Source organism: Staurois parvus, unplaced genomic scaffold, assembly GCF_062004578.1.
Source record: "Staurois parvus isolate SC_StPar_1 unplaced genomic scaffold, SC_StPar_1.0 ptg000549l, whole genome shotgun sequence".
NCBI lineage: Eukaryota > Metazoa > Chordata > Amphibia > Anura > Ranidae > Staurois > Staurois parvus.
The window spans coordinates 12,803,003-12,822,534 of record NW_028318345.1 but is presented as its reverse complement, the minus strand read 5'-3'; positions in this window follow the sequence as shown (position 1 = coordinate 12,822,534).

Below are 19,532 nucleotides of genomic sequence, written 5' to 3'. Positions count from 1 at the left end.
GGATTCTAAGGAGTTTAATAGTTCTTCACTCAATTTTGGTAATCCTGCATTTCTTAAATAATCCCTTCTTTTATCAATATTTGTCATTTTATCTTTATTTATAACCTCCTTAGGGGCAATATTATATAATTTACTGTAGTAATTTTTAAATACCTTTGCAATATCTTTAGTTGAATGAACTAACTCTCCCTTGGAGTTTTTTATTTTATCTATATAATTCCTATTCTTCTTTCTCCTCAAGGCTCTCATCAGATATTTTCCTGGTCTGTCTCCCCATCTATATCTTTCACCAATGATCTTATTAAAAGTTCTCATTTTTTCTTCCTCCATTACTTTCTCTAGTTCTTCTCTCTTTTTTATCACTCTTTGCTCTATCTCTCCCCTTATGTTATTTTTATGTAGGAGTTCCATCTCAGCTATTTCCTTCAAAAGTCCACTGATCTTCTCGCGTCTTTCCCTTTTTTTTTTTGCCCCAATCGCAATAAGGATTCCTCTTACATATGCTTTATGTGCCTCCCACACTGTAGCTAGTGATACATCCTCTGTTTCATTTTCCTCAAAGAACCTCTCTATCTCCTCCCTGATCTTCCGGTCAGTATCTGGATCTGTGAGGAGTGTCTCATTCAACCTCCATGATAAACCACTTGACCTTCTCCCTCCCCATTTTAATTCCATTACTACAGGTGCATGGTCTGAGATAGTTTTTGCTTCTATTTCTGCTTTAACCAAATCCTCAACAAGTCGATGGTCCAGCAAAATATAGTCCAATCTAGAGTATGTCCTATGTACACTAGAGAAGAAAGTGTAATCTCTCTCTCTCATGTGGACAATTCTCCAGCTATCCACCAGTTGGCACTCTTTCATCACCCTTTTCAATGGTCCCATGGACCTATTTCCCCCTCTCTGTACTCCAGATGTTGTATCTATTTGTGGATCCATACATATATTAAAGTCACCTGCCACTATTAGATATCCCTTTCCAAAATCCATCAATCTTCTCATAACCCCTTTCAAAAACATCTCTGGCTTCTTATTAGGGCAATATATGTTAACAAGCGTACATTCTATGTCATGTAATTTACCCTTCAAAAACAAATACCTCCCCTCCGGGTCTGTCTTTCTCTCTTCCAGTTCAAACCTGATGTTTTTTGCAAATCCTATAGCTACTCCCTTAGTTCTCTTATCTGGGGAATCTGCATAATACCATGTCGGGTGTTGTCTAGAATATAACTTAATATTTTTTTTTAACTCTAGATGTGTTTCCTGCAAAAAAACAACTGAGGCCTCTCTATGTTGTAGTTCTCTATATAGTCGAAATCTTTTACCTGGGCAGTTTAATCCATTTACATTATGGGTCACGAAGCGTATTTCCTCCATATTTTATTTTCCTTCTTCCTATTTTACCATTTCCTTTCCTCTTTCCCTTCCCTATACCTCTTCTCTCGTACCAGATGTCAGTTTTGAAACTCCCTATCCCCAATCCCCTCCCTCTTCTCTCCCTCCCCTTCTCCCCCCCCTCCATCCCCCCCACCTCCCTCTCCCCCCCCTCCCACCAACACCACGACCCCCTCCCCCCCTCCCCCCTAATAGGTTTTTTATTTGCCTATAGATCATCTGTGGAAAGAGTCCCACTTTTGATTCCTATCTGGGGGCTCAGCTCCGTCCATGTGCCGCTCACCTTCCCCCCCTCCTCCCCGTTGTCCCTCTATCTATTTGTTCTCTGTTTTCTCTTCTAACTAGCTGCCATTCTTCTTTTCCCAACATAAATAACTCTCTCTCCTCCTCTTCCCATCCCGGTATCTCTATTCTCTGCAGTTCAAATTTATTACAGAAGTCCTTCATATCTTCAGAGGATCGCAAAAGAGCTGTGACTCCATCTTTCCATCCAATTAAGCATGCTGATCGACCCCATCTATATTGCACATTCTGATTCTTCAACAGTTCCAATAATGGTTTCAACGATCTCTTTCTTCTCAATGTCTCGGCTGCTATGTCTGCAAAAATTTGAATATTTTTCCCTCCATAATTGATATTCGTTCTTCCTTTAATCTTCCTCCATATCTCGTCCTTATCTCTGTAATTATGGAACCGAACGATTATATCTCTTGATTTTTCTGGGCCTTTTTCTTGTTGAAGCTTTCCTATCCTGTATACACCGTCTAATTTATACATTTCCGCACCAGGTCTGTCCATTATGGCATTCAAAATTTTTCCTGTGATCTCCTTTAGGTCTTCCCCCTGTTGCAGCTCTGGGACTCCTCTTATTCTAATGTTATTTCTCCTGTCCCTATTTTCTTGATCCTCCATCATATAAAGCAGTCTTTTTTGTTCCTTCCGAGTATCTAATATCAGTTTTTCTAATTTTGGGATAATTTGGGTATGGGATTTAACTGTTTCCTCCGTTTCTTCCACTCTAGATAGCAACTGTCCCATTTCTTTCCGAATTATCCCCATCTCTTGCTTTATAGATTTTTCTAAATTTCCAAACATCTCCGCCATTTCCTTTTTATTTGGCACTTGCAGTTCTCTTTCAGTTTCTCCCAACTCCATACTTTCCAGTGTTTGTTGGCTATTGTTAGCTGGTCCCAGGGAAGATCTTAAGCTATTGTCTAAGCTTATTTCCAGTTCACTTCTATCACTTATTTCCTGGATTTTTACTGGAGTTAGTTTTCCCTGCGACGTGTATTTTTTTATTGTTCCAGTTTGGGAGTTCTTAGGCATATTTCCTTTACTATTTTTCCCTTTCATGTCGCATATAAAATTATTAGAGCTTTTTCAAGATTCTGGGGTATATACTTAAAACTGTCACTGCTTTCTTCAGACCCTCTCTGGGAATTCCCTTCTTATTCTTTTATGTTGGATGTCAGTTGGTCAGTAGCACAGCTTGAAAAACTAACACTAACACTTGGGGGAGACCCACAGCTCTCACTCACCCTTCTGGAGTAGCTTCCGAGTTGCAGTCCTGGGATGCCCTTTCTCCTGCTGCCTTGTCCTCCTCTTCCAGGGAATTCCCTTGGGTCTCTTTGTCCTCCTCTGCATATACCCCGAGATATCCCTGGAGACAGCTCTGCTGTGTATGTCGGCTCTTCCCCTGCCTCCTAAGACGCCGGCCGGTCTCTTTCTCTCCCAGCTGTACACCTCGGCAGCCCACGTGGTATCGCCACTCCTCCTTGTCTCCTGGCAACCTCACACTCTCTCCCCAGGATCACCGCTTGCAGAGTTCATAGGGGAAGGACACGCTCCTTCTCTACTCTCCGGTCAACAGCCGCATCACCGCCGGGATCTCCCCTCTCCTCAGGTCAGTCTCCAGCCGCCCTCCGACTCAGCTAGTCAGTCTCTCGGGACAAATTAGGGAGGATAGGTGGGGGAGGCTATCGGAGAGTTCCTATACTCCGCTCTCCTGTGCCGCCATGTTCGGGCTCCGCCCCCCTACACCTTCCTCATCCCCATTACTACGATATTAACCTTCAAAAAACGAAATCCAAATTTTATGTTCTTGGCAACAAGGCAAACTCTCTTTTAAACAAAACCATTAAGCAAAAACGCCTTAAGACCAAAATCTCCACGGTCCAGCACCCCACCACACACACCCTGCTAACAAACCCACAGGATATAGCCAATGCTTTTGCCTCATATTACCAAACACTATATAACATAAAAGACGACCCAATTACGACCCAACCAACAAAATTGTCCATTGAACATTTTTTATCCACAATCGACCTACCCCAAATTATCAGTCCCAACTTGAATCTATTTCTGAGCCGATCTCTCCCAAAGAAATTGACAAAATCATAAAAAACCTCCCCTTAAACAAATCACCAGGCAATGACGGCTTCACAAATGAATTTTACAAAACTTTCACACTCAACCTTACGCCACATCTCTCTGCCCTATATAATCAGGTTGCCTCTAAAGGGGAATTTCCCCCCGATATGCTCCAGTCAATAATAACTACTATCCCGAATCCGGGCAAAGATCCCCAATTAGTCCTAAATTATAGACCGATTTCACTTCTCAACACGGACATAAAAATATATGCTAAAATAATCGCTCAACGATTGCTTCCTCTTTTACCTAAACTGATCCACCCAGATCAGGTGGGGTTTATACCGGGCAGACAAGCACCAGATGCTACCAGGCGAATTATATCCCTTCTACACCACCTCGAGTCTAATAAACAACCTTCCCTTCTCCTATCATTAGATGCGGAAAAAGCATTTGACAGAATCCAATGGCAATTTATGACACTTACACTCCAAAAATTTGGAATAACAGATTGGATGCTATCGGCAATTCTATCCCTATATTCAAATCCTTCTGCCAGAGTCCTAACCAACGGTACTCTCTCACAACCCTTTTCTATATCTAACGGAACCAGACAAGGTTGTCCACTTTCCCCTATAGTTTTTGCCCTACTTATTGAACCGTTAGCATCTAACCTTAGAAATGACCCGAACTTCACGGGTTTCACCTATCTACATACGGAACATAAAATTAGTCTGTTTGCGGATGACATTATCCTAATGGTCACAAATCCCTATAAGTCGCTTCAGTCAATACGCACCCATATCCATAACTATACGGCAGTCTCATATTATAAACTTAATGAACCCAAATCATCTATACTGAACCTTTACACACCTACCGCAACCCAAAAATTTCTCTCTAAACATTTCCCGTTCACCTGGGAAACGAACAGCATCCCCTACCTAGGGATCAAACTCACTGCTTCTACCAATCAGCTTTATACCAATAATTTCCAACCGCTGCTTGACACTGTCCCAAAGGAGCTTAAAAACCTTCGCACATCCATGCTATCGACACTAGGCAGAATAGCTACCTTGAAAATGTGCATATTGCCCAAAATTCTCTATATATTCCGTACACTCCCTATCCCGGTTCCCAGCACTTTCTTTTCTAAATTACAAGTAACTCTAAACAAACTCTTATGGAACTCAATAAGACCCAGATATCTCCTCATACGTCCACCCTCCAGGGGAGGAGCTGGACTTCCGCATTTGAAATCGTATTATCAAGCTGCCCTACTAGACCAACTTTTTTTCTGGTGGCACCCTACCTCTGAAAAGACCTGGTCCACTATGGAAACCTCTCTGACTTTACCACACCAACTCACTGACAGTCTATTCATACCCCAAATACTCCAATCTAAACCTCTACAAAAACACCCCTGCATACAAGCCTCTTTGACCGCTTGGTTTGACTTTTTAAAGTATAACCAGCTAAACAAAGACGCCCTGCGAACCCCTATCCCATTATCCTCCCTACATTTCCTCATTCCTCAACTAAACCTGACAATGTGGAAAGCTGCTGGTTTACTCCATTTGCAGGACATGCATACTAAAAATACATTAGACTCATTCTCTAATATCCAAAAGAAGTTTCACCTCACTGATAAAGAACAATTTACACACATGCAAATAGCCCATGCACTGCACGGAACGAACTTACCACTGGCAGTGAACATCCCCGTAATGGCGCACCATTTCTTTCAGAGAACATCCCACCCGAAGAAAGGAATCTCAACTTTCTACACAATGATGATTGAATCACTATTCACCACATATACCACTTCAATAACCAACTGGGAAAAAAATCTTTCCCAATCAATAACTCCACACACATGGGAAAAAACGTTCACCATCACATTTAAAGCTTCAAAATGCAGCACCCATTGGGAGGCATATTTGAAGACCCTCCACCAATGGTACCTAACCCCTACCAAACTATCTTTATACTACCCCCAACATTCTCAAGCCTGTTGGAGAAATTGCGGAGAAACGGGCTCACTCCTTCACCTACTCTGGGCATGTAAATCCCTCAAATCCTATTGGAACAAGATTTTTCAGATAATCTCCTCAATCACGGGAACACAGGTAATCCCGAATCCGGCTCTAGCTCTTCTCCACATCGGAATCGATAAATTCCCTATAAATTTGCGTACCATTATCATCCATACTCTAGCAGCCGCAAAAATTAACATCACCAAATTATGGCGATCCACTACCACTCCCCTTCTGTCTCGTCTCATATCGAATTTAAATCACCAATGTGAGATGGAAAAAAGATTTGCCCTCCACAACTCTTCTTACAACAAGTTCACCAACCAATGGTCTCGATGGTTAAAAAATCCTAATTGCTCATTACACTGATAGCCAACAAATACTGACCTATTATATCCTACCCTAACTGTTTTGGTGCCTTCCTATTCCCCTCCCCCATCCCCCCCCTTATGTTTATTTGATATCTTACTTTTTCCCCTAACTACACGCTACTACTGCACCAACCTGGTTCACATCTCATCGAGCATACCTCTCATGTATAAAAGACAAGAACCTTTAGATCCCCGGCCTAATGGTGGGGACCATTATGTTTTATACCCCTTATGCTGTGCTCATATCATTGTGAACCTTTCATGTTTATGTTTCTATATCCTCACTTATATGTTAAAATCCTTCAATAAAGAATATTTGAATATAAATACAAAGAGAACACTGTGTATATAAAAGCCATACATTTTATTATAAAATTCAAAAAAAGCCAAAACACAAAACAAACAATATAATATTGAATAAAGGGTTCAAATGATTGTTCAGATCCAATATACTCCACATGTAGACACAACACATTTCAATAGATAATGCTTTGCATCGCGGCTAGGCAAACGTGACCCATTCAAGTGAATGGGGCCATCTGCTAAACATGATCCATTGAAGTGAATGAAAGTATACTGCAACACATGCAGTTGTGACCCATGTACTGCCTGTCAAACACTGTAACCACTTGTGTAAAAAAGCCCTAAATGTCTACTGCTATGATTGTAGAAAATGTTTTAACGATTTCAGTAACTTGAATGCTTATAATACTTGGGTGCACACTGAAAAGAAAGAGGGTGTTCAAACAGTCAGACCCTCTCTCCTCCCCCAACACCCTATGTCAGGGAAAACAGTAGCAAGAATGAAAGCAAATTCCACCAAGCTAATAACAGTTACTTTGAGAACAGTTAGCTGTGTGTGGGCTGCTAGCCACAGACTTGAAGACTGAGGCATCTGGCTGAAACGGGCAATTTGGGCAACAGTCATCTCAAGCTCGTAGTTTACCTGCATATTTTTAATTTTCTTGCTAGATGACCTTGATCAACCTAATAACATTGTTAACTGTATAAACATTAAAGTCTATGTAAAGATTTGAGGGAAAGGCAATGGTGAGCCCAACTCAAGAGTCTTCAAAACACAACTGTACTGATAAGCATGAGACAAGTTATTTTTAATTACCCCATGTTGAGACTATTTCATATGTCTTAGAACCAACTCCCTAATAGACTTGAGTCTGCTGTTTTAAAACAGAATCTATTGCAGTAATTGGGAGTAAGAGAGATACACATAAACTGAAATAATAGAGAACAGCAGCATTTTAGTACCATACTCCCACACTGCTGGCTGAAAGTAGAGATGCAAACCATGGTCTTAATTTAATAAACTAAAGAGCAGTACCAGTAACTCATAACAACCAATCATGAATTATATTTCAATTCCTTGGTTACACTTAATGTAGGAAGTGCAAAATCTAGTTAATTGCACATCATTTACTTTTTTTTTGCATGGTTAGATAAGATCCTGTATAGAGATATATTTAGCTGAACTTATGGGGCTGTTTTCAGATTTTTCAGGGGTTGTTAGAAGCAAACTAAAATGAATATAGAATAAATATTAGGGATGAGGTTTGATATTCACATCGTGGTAAGATTCAGTCTGAACTTTGCCTGGTCAGATTTCAGCTGAACCTCATACATTTTCATTCAGAACCACTACTAAAGTTAACAGATTCCTTGTCAGGGCTCCTGGTTGCTAGGAAGCCATCAGCCACTAGCATCCTAACAATCAAGGATGCATACCCGCTCGGCTCATTTGGTCGTCAGCAGGGATTCCAAGCCAGCAGCTGAATGCAAACAAAGAAGCAGGAATGGTGGCTGCAATTATGGACCAAATTTTGGTCAATATTTGGTCAATATCATTCATCCACCATCTCCACCCTTTTTTTTTAAAGCAAGCTACTCACTTGGGCATTGGCTCAGAATGTATGTATCTGTGGGTCAGTACTGTTTTATTTTCACGAACAACAAGAATCTATATCACTGGATGATGTGATTGATGATGTATTCCTTTCAAAATAAAGAACTTTCTATTTTTTGTGAATGAGTAGGGGAATTCAATATTACATTTATTCACATGTGTGGGGGAAGGGGGTGGATATCTTGGGGCCTTCTTAATTTAAAGGGGGTCTCCAAATTTTTGAGGGCATGTGACCTGGTATGATTCAGAAAAGGAGGGACTACACACTTGCTGCTCCCTTCCTTTCATGGCCAGCTAAGTTGTATGTATTGTGAAGGGTCCCCATGCTGTTACAAAAAAATTAGGCCAGCAGGCAAATGTAATTCACAGGCAATTTAAAATGTATTTTTTTCTTTGTGAATTTCAGGTTTGCTGTAGTGCATTATATACATCTGCCAGCTATACCACTTTACAATCATGTTTATGTCATCCCCAAGCATGTATTTTCAAGGCATTGTGCTTTTTTAATATTTCACTCACTTTAAGCCTTATTAAAAGTTCTACTCCCCAAAAAATGGTTGCTTCACAGTAGCTTGTGTAGCTTCCTGGAAAATGGCCAAATTTGATTTTAATGATTCAGCTCCCATGGACTTCATGGGGTTTGAATTTATGTTTAAACTTGTAAATTGTTCAGCAAAACTCCCACAAACAAATTCCCTTGAAAGGACCACAATAACTGTGCCACCATCTTAACCAGTTTATAAATATATTTTATGTACCTTTTATGTACCTTTATAAATCCTATGCAGAAGTCAGACAGATCATTTTAATTTCATATTCCCCTAATAAGCAGAAGGATTGGTCTGCATTAGCATTTGTGAATAATTTGAGCTGCATTTGCTATGCATTCTCATTGATTTGAATGAAGGACAAAAATAAAAGCACACATTGACTTAACTGATCTCAAACACCATGCTTAGCATTTCCTCACCCCAAAAAAGATTTCTCAAGTTCCTGAAAAACATTAAAGGATAAGTTCACATTATAGAAAAAATAATAAATGCACATATTTTTGCAGAAAAAAAATGTGCATTTATTATTTTTTCCTGTAGGAGCCAGGAAAGCATTCCACTCGCGATCAGTAGATCATATATGGGTTCCTGTAGACATGTCCTCCAGCTTTCAACCTATATGGACCTTCTGTTTGAAAGCCAGAAGACATGTCAGTGGACTACAGGAGCTCTCATCAGTGCCCTTATAGCCCACTGAAACATGGTGGCAGACGGAACTTGCAGTTTATTCATTCACAGGAATCTTCCAGTTATGTCTCTGGTACAGGAAATTAAGGGATATCTCTCCAACTGGACACCGAAAAAAATACATTGAAAAGAGTTTTAATAGTTCCTTATTTCTTATTTTCTCTATCACAAAAAAATTGTTTTTTTGCTACACATAAACTCCTAATATCTTTTTTTAATACACATGCATACTGTATTCAAAACTTTTGAAATAAATCATACTGTTTTTCAATTGACTAACTGAAAATAACAGCTAAAATGATTATATGGGATTTCATTCTGTTTTACAAATCTACTTCAAATAATGCTGAGGATTAATACTATGATTTTGCTTAAATGTGATAACCACAAATTATATTAGAAATGTAAACATGATTAATGGTGTGCTGTTGCACTCAGGCTTAGAAATGTTCAGGGAGTTGTATGCTAGCTCTTTAGCAAAATAATGAACTATACTTCTTAAGTTTCTTTTCACATTTTACAAACCTTAGTTCTTATAGCTTTAACTCACTTTAAATATGTTATCTATTACAGTCAGAGAATAAACCTGCACTTTTATGTTCTGCTGAATAGGTCAGTAGTATGTACTCACCTAATTATGGGTAGGAGGAATATTATAAGATTAAGTTCAGGAAATAATATAAATTTTCTGCAGAGAGTTTTATTGAATATCTGCTGCTTAACGTTTTTCATTCTTTTCAAAGTCTGCGGGGGAGACAAAATGTCATTAAAAATTAATTTTCTTCTAAAGTAATGTAGGGAATTATCCCAGTTCTAAATTGTGGTATCAGTTTCAATAGAGGAAGCATCATTATTGAATATTTTACATTCATTAGTAACAGGAACTTCATTATTGAATAGAAAGTGAAGTAATACGACTATTAAGTATTACTTGCCATGTTTTTCTTTAATTATTGTTTAACCATTTCATTATGTCAGGGTAAGCAATATCTTTAAAGTTATTTTAGTTTCAGATTTGGTTAATATAGAAAAAGAAAATTAACTAAGTTAATGATACACTTACATTTATTATTTATATTTAATTGCTATTTAAATAAGTTTTGTTATAACTAGGAATGAGTAAGTGCTTACAGAAAATGAATGACCTATGTTACCTCCATTTCTGCTTTTTTGCAAACATTTGTGCTTTTTTTTGTCATTTATTCCTATAAACTCTAGCATCCCATCCCATCTGAGGAAACAACTTGCCCATCTCCCGCAGCAACCCAACAACAGCAGTTAAGCTCAAGAAAACTCCTCCTATATAAAAACCCAACACACATGTGTAGGCTGCCAGTTTGTATGTGGATGAGGTACACATACTACAATTTCATGTGTCATGTGGTGAAGGAGAGTGAAGAATGGTTTTTTCATTGTTAATCTAAAGAGCACACATACAGTATGCTAGTTGCATAGGCAACCTACTAAATAAATACTTGATAGAACCATCTTTGATTGCAATTATATCTGCATCATACAGTTTTTGCCCATTCTTCTTCTTTTTTTTTTTTAATTCTTTTAATTAACAATTTTGCACATACATACAAGATAAACAGTGTCAACAACATGTAGTCATACAAAGAAAAGAACTATAGAAAATAGGAAACAATACCTGTAGTTAGTACAGTGAGTGTCCATAATACATCATCAGGAAAGAAAGGACCCCTCTACAATAACACATACAAAATAAGTCAGTAATATAAACCACACCAGCCCCCAATTAAGCAAAACTAATGAACTCTATTTAAATCAAGACTTTCTTACACAAGGCATGCAGTAACATGCAGTGAGTAGACATATGCAGAGAATAGTGCAGCTCAATCCACCTCTCTATGTGGGGAAGCCACCTTGCCATTCCCCACTTTGTCAAATTTATGGGGTACCCCCATTGGCATGTGTGGCCTTATATAGTGGAAGGGCCTTATTCATTAAAGCCTTCCAGGCTGCAACTGTTGGAGCCTCAGTCTTTTTCCATGTGTCAGGGATCGCGGCGTCCTGTCGGCCGGCGCATGCGCGCTGGCAACGGCTCACGCCGGGACACAAGCACCAGGTCCCGGCGAGCCGCGGATGACAGGACGCCGCGCATGCGCAGTGGGAGCCGCGGGCGCGCCTTGGGCGGCCAATGACACCCCGGGGGCGCGTCCTGGGCGGCCAATGACAGTGCAGGGCGCAATATTTAAAGATGCCCTGCACTGTCACTGATCGCCGCAAGGTCTTTTGAGTTCCTGAGTCCTGTACCTGTGTTTTTGATCCTGATTGACCCTGACTACGCTGCCTTCTCCTGCATTTGACCCGGATTGTCCTGAGTACTCTGCCTTCTCCTGCATTTGACCCGGATTGTTCCTGACTACTCTGCCTTCTCCCATCCTGACCCCCGGCTTGTTGAACCTATCTACGGACTGACTTATCCTGCTGACCCTGCGTGTGACCTGACGATTCTCCGCCTGCCGATTCTGTACCTTGCCTTCCCCACGGGACCACTGCTCGCGATCTATCCTGCTGGGCCCTGCCGTCCTCCTCACATCTGGCTCTTCCGGTACCAATACATCCCCGGAGGTTCCCCCTGCCACTGGTGGGCCTGCTCAGAGGTCGTGACCTGGTCCTGGTCTGTTTCAAGTCCATCCCCACCATCAGGGGCCCTGGTGAAAGCACAGACCGGGACATAGACTCCACGCTTTGGGTAGGTCTGTCAAGTGGGCAGCCAGAGGCACCACCTGGCAGATCATAACACCATGACAGTATGAGAAGTTTCCTTGCATAATAATATAGGAGGGTAAGGAGAGAGGAGAGAACGTATGGCTTTGGTGGGAACTAGACCATTAACTAGACTCAAGAGACAGTGCCTTATTGATGGACGGAGGGGTATAATTTTAACAGTCTGTGCACAGTGGAGCACCCCAGTCCAATACATCTGGATAGCAGGGCAGTCCCAAAAGACATGCTTGAAATCTGCACCATTGGCCGAGCAACACCAGCAGGAGGATGAATTATTGCAAACATTTTTGCTAACCTAGCTGTAGTCAGATGAGTACTGTGAACAAATTTATAATGTATGAGTTGATCTCGAGCAGAGACAAGCCTGGCAAAGGGGGCATCCCAAATGTCTTCCCAATCTTCAGTATCAAGGTCAGAAACAACCAATTCCCAGCAAGATCTACAATGGTTGAGTAATCTATGTTGTTGCAGGGAAAACTAACTTATTTACAGTTTCCAAATCAGGGAGAGAAAAGGAAGCTTGAGCGCTCCCAAACTGTTATTGATATGCATGTCTAAGTTGTATATACCTAAAAAATTGGGTATTTGGGAGATGATAAAGAACTTTTAATTCATAAAAATGCCTCAAGACCCCATTGTGTACTTTATCACTAATCTTCTTAATCCCATAGAGCGTCCACACAATCGGATCCTCATGAGTAAAGAAATGAGTGAAGTGGGGATTCTTCCAAAGTGGAGCAAAGTGGTCCCAGAAATTCATCTCCAGGAATTAACATCCAGGCCCGCAAAACCGCTCTCATTGATATAATTTGCATATGAGGGGACCTGTAACCTCAATGAACCAAATGTGTTAGGGCCTCATAAGATTCCACCATGGATGCCTCCAGGACAACAGCGGTGTCATCAAAGGGTCTCATCAGCCATCTGTGCGCAAATACTAACTATCCAGCTAGAAAATATTTATAAACATTTGGCACCGCTATGCCCCCCTCTTTCCAAGGCTGTTGCAAAACTGCCAGTTTAAGCCTAGGGGGACCTCCCTGCCAGAGAAATCCAGAAATCAGGCTGTGTAAGGAATGAAAAATGAACTCAGGGATCCATACAGGTGAATTGTGTAGGGAATAAAGCATTCAGGCATTAATCTTTTGTTTAAAAAGGGTGATAATAGGTGTAATATTTAGTCGTATGAAATCTGATACAGACTTGGTAATATGCAACCCCAAGTATTTAACCTGGGTTACCCACTAAAGGGTCGATGTGGACGATAGCGATGGGCATGCATCTCTACCCAGTGGAAGTACTTGAGACTTGTGCCAGTTCTCTTTCAAGCCAGGAAATGAAGCCATGTGATCTAAAATATTCAAAGCAGTAGGCAGGGATACTCCAGTGTTGTCCGAGAAGAACACTACATCATCAGTATAGAAAGCTGTCGTTTCAACCCAACTGCCTTTCCGTACACCACACACCAAGGAGGAGGTTTGCAAGGCCAAAGCAATAGGCTCTATCGGCAAGGCCAAGTCAAACATGTAAAGGGCAAGTGCTACAACCCTCATAACATATTCCAGGAGGAGTATAAATCTCACTGTGACACTCCAGCGATCTCCATCCACTGAATTAATAAGTCAATCACATAGGATAGGCAACAAGGTGTAAATAAACTGTAGAAACTTTATTTGAATGCAGAGTACAAAAACATTCCAGAAGACAAGCAACACTAACGTGTTTCAGTCAAAAAAGACTTTACTCACAGTTCATGAGTTGCCAATCCTACGTGATTGGTCTATAAACAAGGCAAAGAGCCCAGATGATAAGGAGCAATCCTGTCTAGTGCCCTGGCTAACAGGAAAAAAAAATCTGAGACCTTACTGCCTAATTTAATGGCAGCCACAGGGTGATGATAGAATAAGCCGATCCACCTAAGAAAAACCTTACCAAATCCATACGGACTAGTAATTCCCTAATGTACCCACATTCTATAGAATTAAATGTTTTCTCTTGGTCTAGAAAGACCAGAGCATGTTTATCTGGACCTTAAGGATGCAACTCAGTGTGGGTAAAGACTCCTTAAATTAAAATCAGTTGCCTTATATGGCATAAAGCTCATTTGATCAGAGAACACCAAAAGATGTGATACTTTGGATAGTCTGGTAGCTAGGATGTTTGTTAGGATTTTTAAATCCATATTCAAAAGAGCAAGGACCCAGTGATTTACAATTGGGAAATGAACCAATAGTATTGGATACCTCCTCATCAGAAAATCTAGCATCCAGGGTAGACCTGACCTCATCTGGGAGAGTTGGCAATGGGAGATCAGCCAACAATGCAGACAAGGCAGCCCTATTATATACTAGTATAGGAGAGTATAAGGATTTATAGTAATCCACAAAAGCCTGGAGTACTTCCTCTCCCAAGGTCTGAAGAGTACCATTGGGAGAGTAGACACATGGTATAACAATGGGAACATAAGCATCAGTTGTTAGCAGGGCTAGAAATTTGCCATTTTTATCCCCTTTCTCAAAGAGGTTTTCAGCGCTCTTTTGTACAACACATTGCTTCAAGTTACGGTACTGTAAGTATACATCTGTCAGAAGCTGGAGAGGGGTTTGTGGTATGGAGTTGAGCAAAGGCAATCTTCTTATCCTGTAACTCTTGAACTCATTTTTATGACTCATTCTTGCAGCTTTAATGGCTGAAATATATTCTCCCCGCGTAACTGCTTTAAAGAATCCCAAACATTTTGCATAGTGGAGGAGTCCACGTTAATAGGCCAGTAGGCAGCTAAGCAGGCCGCCACCACTGGCTTAACCATGGGTTCCACCACCCATCCAGGGTGAAGCTGCCAATTTCACAGTCCCCTGGCAACAGGCAGCACAATTTGGAGGGGGGTATGATCAAATATACCTGCTTCGAGATATGTAACCTCAGCTACTCAGGATAAAAGAGCTGCATTAGCAAAGGCCAAATCAGTTCTGGAGGAGGAGTGGAATACAGCTGACAAAAAGGAATATTGTCTAACACCAGGATGTTTCTACCTCCAAAGTTAAGTAAACGTAGCTGAATCTGCCCAAGCAGCAAGATCTAGGTTTGGCATATTAGAAAGATTGGAGGTATCCAGGGTATAATCTAGCACATTATTAACCACTTAAAGACCGCCCTATAGCAATTTTACTGCTGCAGGGTTGTCCTCCTATGCAAAATCACATATGTATATACAGGAGAACTTTGATTTACAAAATTAATGCGTTCTGTGGGACGTTTCGTATTGCGAACAATTCATAAACTGAAACGCGGTTTCCCATAGGAATGCGTTGAAAACCAATTAATCAATTCCGGAGGTCAGATAAAAGTAAAAAAAAAGTCTTTTATCTGTTCAAAACTCTTTATAAAGTGTACTTTAAAGGCATACATACTGTACCCCTGTACAGTATGTATGCCTTTAAAGTGCACTTTATAAAGAGAGACATGATTAAAAATTAATTCGTAAATGCATTAAAAACCAATTAATCTGTTCCGAAGGTCAGAAAAAAGTAAAAAAAAGTCTTAATGTTCAAAACTCTTTATAAAGTGCACTTTATAGGCATAAATACTGTAGAAGGACATGATTAAAAATACATTTGTTACACTGGCAATTCATGCAACTCACCCCACAAAAATTTGGCATCACAGGATGGATGTTGAAAGCCATCTTATCATTATACTCATACCCCTCTGCTATGGTACTGACAGATGGAACACTATCTGACCCTTTTGACATCACAAACGGTACCAGACAGGGCTGTCCACTTTCCCCGATAATATTTGCACTACTCATTGAACCCTTAGCCTCCAAACTCAGAGACGATCAGACATTTACTGGAATCAAGGAACATAAAATCAATCTATTTGCGGACGATATCATATTGATGGTGACCAACCCAAACAATTCCCTTAAAACGATCCGCACCCACCTTCATAATTACTCAACAGTCTCCTATTATAAGCTCAATGAACCCAAATCCTCGATACTAAACTTTCATGCACCACCCCAAGACCAAACTCTACTAACTAAACAATTCCCATTCTCTTGGGAAAAAAATAACATTCCATATTTAGGAATTAAACTCACCGCAACGACGGCCCAACTATACACCGCAAACCACAAGACATTGCTCAAATCTATCCCCCAAGAAATTGCCACTTTTCGCACCTCAGAACTCTCCAAACTGGGACGAGTAGCAACCCTAAAATTGTACATTCTACCCAAAATTTTACACATATTCCACACACTCCCTATACCAATTCTTAACTCCTTCACCAGACTACAAACAATTCTTGCTAATTTCTTATGGAACTCCAAAAAACCTAGGTGCACCACCAATCTTCTAATACTCCCCACATCCAAAGGAGGAGCAGGCCTCCCACACCTAAAATCTTATTACAATGCCACTCTTCTGGACCAAATATACTTTTGGTGGAATCCATCAAGAGAAAAAATCTGGTCCACAATGGAAACCCTTCCATTTCACCCGCTTAAACCCCAAAATCAAATCCTAACACCACCAACATCCCGAATAGAATATGGAATGAAACACCCTTGTATCCAAGCCTCTCTACAAGTGTGGCACGATATTCTATCTAGAGATGAGCGAATTATTCAAAAATTTGATTCGGCTGATTCGCCGAATTCGCGGAATAAATTCGATTCGAGGCGAATATATTCGCTGCGAATTTAACTTATTAAAAGGGTGTTTCTAGGCTTCAGAGAGCCTTTATATTAGTGCAGAACACTGTACCTTTAATTTAAATGCCCTTGGAGTCTGCTGGGGAAGAGAAATAATACTGTCAGTCAGTATGACATGCAGATGAGTGCCGTCGATCTTAGAATCACCGCACACTTCACTCATTTGGGCAGTCACGGGGCCAAAACCAGAGTGTGGAGCCACAGTGTGGCGGTGGAGGCAGCAGCAATGGGAGGCCATACAGCACCCTATGACAAAATGGAACCCACCAGCAGTGTGAGGAGACCTGAAAGTGGCACATGGCAGAGTGTGGCGATGGAGACAGCAGCAATGGGAGGCCGTACAGGGACCCATGAGACACTCTGGACCTGGCAGCAGCATGAGGAGGCGGTACAGGGACCCATGACAGATTACGGGCCTGGCAGCAGCATGAGGAGTCAGTACGGGGGCCCATGGCAGATTACGGGCCTGGCAGCAGCAATGGGAGGCCATACAGCACCCTATGACAAAATGGAACCCACCAGCAGTGTGAGGAGACCTGAAAGTGGCACATGGCAGAGTGTGGCGATGGAGACAGCAGCAATGGGAGGTTGTACAGGGACCCATGACACACTCTGGACCTGGCAGCAGCATGAGGAGGCGGTACAGGGGCCCATGGCAGAGTGGCGAAGCGTAAGCAGCTTAAATTGAAGGCCATACAGAGGCCTATGTTAAAAAGTCCCCCCAGCAGCAGTGTGGGGAGACGACTATCAAGAGTCCAATGGCAGAGTGGCGGAGCAGAAGCAGCTTCAATTGAAGGCCATACACAGGCCTAGGTTAAAAAGTCCCCCCAGCAGCAGCGTGGGGAGACGACTATCAAGAGTCCAATGGCAGAGTGGCGGAGCGGAAGCAGCTTCAATTGAAGGCCAATAGTGGTTGTGAAGCAGAAAGTCAGTTTATTGTACACAATCGGTCAATTGCAGCTTGCCGTTGGCTGGAAACTGTACGTTTGTGTCACTGGAATGCACTAATCACCCAAAAAATATTACCGCCAGCCGGCGTGTATATGGATTTAACTCTTTGAACGTACAATAGTGGTTGTGAAGCAGAAAGTCAGTTTATTTTGCACAATCGGCAAACTGCAGCACCAACTGTGCACGACAGCCACCAAAAAAAAAAGGGTGTATGTCACTTTAAATTTTTGATTCTTTGATAGCTGTGGCCCTAAGTAACGATTCTGTGTCTCTGAGTAACGATTCTGTGTCCCTGAGTAACGATTCTGTGTCCCTGAGTAACGATTCTGTGGCCCTAAAGTCTCTGTGGCCCTAAAGCAGGCCATAGATGGGTCAAAAATAAAATCGGCCGATTTTCGGATCGTTAGTGGGCTATTTGGTCGGCCGTTTTTCGGTATTTTGGCCGGTTTTTTTTTCTGTAAAGTTGGAAAAAAAATCGGCCAATTTTCCCGATCGGCCGATTTTCGCGGCAATAGTGGGCAAATCGGACGTTTTTTTGCCGATAAAAAATCTGTGCATGAGCAGTGACCTGCAAGAGGAAGACAAAAAGAAGAAAAAGAAGAAGAGGAAGAGGATGAAGAAGAAGAAGAGGAAGAAGAGGATGAAAAAGAAGAGGATGAGGAAGAGGAAGAAGAAGAAGAAGAAGAGGATGAGGATGAAGAAGAAGAAGAGGATGAGGATGAGGATGAAGAAGAAGAAGAAGAAGAGGAGGAGGAGGATGAAGAAGAAGAAGAAGAGGATGAGGAAGAAGAGGATGAGGATGAGGATGAAGAAGAAGAAGAAGAGGATGAGGATGAAGAAGAGGATGAGGATGAAGAAGAAGAAGAGGATGATGGTGAGGAAGAAGAAGAGGATGAGGATAATGAAGAAGAAGAGGAGGATGGGGATGAAGAAGAAGAGGATGAGGATAATGAAGAAGAAGAGGATGAGGATGAAGAGGATGAGGATGAAGAAGAAGAAGAGGATGAGGATGAAGAAGAAGAAGAAGAGGATGAGGATGAAGAAGAAGAAGAAGAAGAGGATGAGGATGAAGAAGAAGAAGAAGAGGATGAGGATGAGGAAGAAGAAGAAGAAGAAGAGGATGAGGATGAGGAAGAAGAAGAAGAAGAAGAGGATGAGGATGAAGAAGAAGAAGAGGATGATGGTGAGGATGATGAAGAAGAAGAAGGAGAAGAAGAAGATGAGGATGATGAAGAAGAAGAAGAAGAAGAGGAGGATGAGGATGAAGAAGAAGAAGAGGATGAGGATGATGAAGAAGAAGAGGATGAGGATGAAGAAGAAGAGGATGAGGATGAAGAAGAAGAAGAGGATGAGGAAGAAGAAGAAGAAGAGGATGAGGATGAAGAAGAAGAAGAAGAAGAAGAAGAAGAAGAAGAAGAAGAAGAGGATGAGGATTAAGAAGAAGAAGAAGAAGAAGAAGAGGATGAGGATGAAGATGAAGAAGAAGAAGATGTGGATGAAGAAGAAGAAGAAGAGGATGAGGATGATGAAGAAGAGGATGAGGATGAGGAAGAAGAAGAAGAAGAGGATGAGGATTAAGAAGAAGAAGAAGAGGATGAGGATGATGAAGAAGAAGATGAGGATGAAGAAGAAGAAGAAGAAGAGGATGAGGATGAAGAAGAAGAAGAAGAGGATGAGGAAGAAGAAGAAGAAGAAGAAGAAGAAGAAGAAGAAGAGGATGAGGAAGAAGAAGAGGATGATGGTGAGGAAGAAGAAGAAGAAGAAGAAGAAGAAGAA